This window comes from Gavialis gangeticus, unplaced genomic scaffold (assembly GCF_001723915.1).
Source record: "Gavialis gangeticus isolate Ggan-Ray unplaced genomic scaffold, GavGan_comp1, whole genome shotgun sequence".
NCBI lineage: Eukaryota > Metazoa > Chordata > Crocodylia > Gavialidae > Gavialis > Gavialis gangeticus.
The window spans coordinates 99,148,832-99,151,983 of record NW_017729032.1 but is presented as its reverse complement, the minus strand read 5'-3'; positions in this window follow the sequence as shown (position 1 = coordinate 99,151,983).

Genomic DNA, 3,152 nt, shown 5'->3' with positions numbered 1-3,152 from the left:
GGAGGGTAAGTGAGCTGAAGGCTAGTCTCTGTCCCTTCTCTATGCAGCCATTAGAAAGAACTTCTTCAGAGTAAGGGTTGCCAGAATCTGGAATGGGCTCCCAAGGGAGGTGGTGCTCTCCCCTACCTTGGGGGTGTTCAGGAGGAGACTGGACAAGCACCTAGCTGGGGTCATCTGACCCCCCATGCTCTATCCTGACCAGGGCAGGGGGTCAGACTCAATGACCTACTGAGGTCCCTTCTGACCCTAATATCTAACATCTATGAATAACTCTGGGAAAAATCTTTTCTTTTTCATTCTGCCTTCTTAAAAACATTGTGCATGTCTTATTTGGGGTATATGGTATGCAAGAAAATACAGTAGCTCAAGGGTTAGTTAGGACATTGTCTTCAGAGGTGGGAGAGAGTGAGTCAACCAGGCATTAGAGAAATTTGAACAAAGGAGTCCCACATCTCATCGGACAGCTCTAACTACTGGTGTTTTGGGACAAGTTAGGTGCTCTATTACTAACCTCTTCCCTACACTGATGTGTTTTGTGTGGAGCTAAGCATATTTAGTGTCCTTTCAGAATAGGACTGCCAGCTAGATGGCAGGAATGCCCTAATTTGTGAATCCCACTGAGGTTTGAGCATGATAGACAACAAGCAGTTTGGTGAGGTCAAAACTATGGTAGCTTTGCATATGGCAATGCAAAGAACTTTAGGGCATGCCTAGGTTGCTCTCCTGGTGCCTCCAGACTGGCTTCACTGCCTCACTTCCAGGTTAGATACATGTAGGAGTGGGAGAGCAAGCCATCTCAAAAACACAGTGAACTAATGCAGACCTAGCAGTGGACACTAAGCACTTTTATGCAGCACCTGAAAGGGTGTTTTGCAAAAGCCAATAGCACCTAGTTTGGGGGCCTGGGCAGCAAAATCCTTCATGCAAATCCGATCCTCAAGATTTCTCAGTTCAAAAAGGAATGACCAGATGCTTATTTCAAGGGCTAAAGATGCCTGACCACCACCGACCTTCCTCCCTTGGGCTGCTGTCTCCATTGTTGTTACATCAGACAAGGATACATACCACCTCCCAGGTTCTCTCCGTCAAACCCACTACCATGAATTACACCTAGAACTAACTGATGGCCTGGTCAGATTAGAGGGCACAGTTTTCTTCCTGCTGTGGCTGCCATCCTTTAAATGGTTTACATATGCTTTACAGGTCTTCATACCTAAAAATATTTGCAAGTTCAATTTTAACTTTACTGCAGCATTAACTGCTTCAGTTAAATTCCAACAGATTCATTTTGGAAGCGACTACAAAGCCTTATACACTGAAATGAAATCTGTACAGAAAATTTTTTTACCTGTTGTGTTGAGCGTTCCTCTTGTTAATCTAGAATTTCCCACCTACATGGATGTAAATCATGCCTGAAATCATATGCAGAAAATACTTTTTAAAAAGAAAGCAAGCACTTCCCTAAATTGCCAATTGTACATTCTGAAGATTTATCTGCCCATTGACGATAAGTTAAATATTCACCAGTATTGATAATAAGATAGCTCCTCAACTTAAAACACTCATGGTTAACATAGGCAGACTTGTATTACTGGGCAAACAGTACAGACATTTGCCATCTCCATACATCTGAATGATAAGGGTATCACTTATTTCATGGACACTCAGCTGTTCCTCAGTTTCACTTGCAAATGTCAGCTCAGAAATTCATGTTCTCATTAGTTTTAGTGCTATTACGCACCATTGTTTTATAGATAGAAGCTATGGGGAACTGTATAATTATTTATTTCTATTGCTGTAGCATCCTGGAGTCCTAACCATGAAGAAGGATTCCATGGGCTAGGTCAGGGGTAGGCAACGTTTTTGGCCGGAGCGTCAAAAAAACCGCACTGTCTACCTTGTTAGGTGCTGGCATGCCAGAAAAACAAAACCGGAGTGGGGGGCACATGGCAGGACGCACTGCATATTAATATAGGTAGTAATAATAAATGCTGCTTTTTTTTTTTAAGCAGTAAATACCAGGTTTTCTAAAAATTGTAAACCTGGTGACAATAAATAAAACTTCACATACTACCTTTGTTGTTGTGTTTTCTTTTCTTCGTTAAGCATGTCACGATGAGAGAAAAAAGAGAAAGCAAAAAGAAAAGAGAAAGGAGAGAAGAACTAGACACACACATTCACACAGAGAACCAGAAACATGAGCACATGCACACACAGAACCAGACGTGCACACAGAGAACCAGGCACACACACAAACACACATGCAAAACAGACACACACCCACCCAGAACCAGACACATGCATGTTCACACAGACGCACATGTACACACAGAACCAGATATATACAAGGAACCAGACACACACGCACGTGCACAGACCCAGACACGCACATGCACATGGTTGGGCTGCTGGGATGCAGAAGAGTCTGACCCAACGATGCCCCAGGACTGCTGCAGCCCCTGTACTTCCCTGGAGAGCTGCTCATGGGGTGTAGCACAGCCTGCTGAGGCCCTGGACCAAAGCCCACCCATCAGCTAGCTGCAGGGGCAGTGCTGGAGAGGAGGGGGAGGGCTATGGCCTCTCCAAAAATCACCTTAGGCCCCCCCATAGCCAACTCTCCTAGAGCAGCTGCTGTCTGCCTACCCTGTGCAGCTGAGCCTGGGTGGGGGGGCTGTGCCAGGATTAGGCTCAGAGTGGGGCAGGCAGTGGTGGCCTGGGTAGTGCTGGAGGAGTGGCTACCAAGGTGGGGGGATGGGGCCAAGGTGAATTTTAGGGGTGGCCATAGCCCTCCCCCACAAGTGCCTCCACTGGGGGGGTCCAGAGCCCCAGCTGGGCTTTGTGCTGGTGGCTGCTGCATGCACTCTTTGGGTGGATGGTGGCGGAGGGGCCTGAGGCAGCGCAACCCCAGGTCCCTCCTCCATCATCTGCTCTGAAGCACGCATGCCTTCACTGCCAGCACGGAGCTGGTGCTGGGGCAGCAACTGCAACATATGCCTCAGGGTGCATGGCAGGGGAGGGGCTGGGGCAGTGCACACACATATGCCTCCGGATGAATGGCTGTGGAGAGGCCAGTGCTGCACTGCCCCAGTCCTCCCCCACCTTTCCCTACACCCCCTCCCTCCTGTAGCCTGTTACAGCTGCCCAGAGCTGTG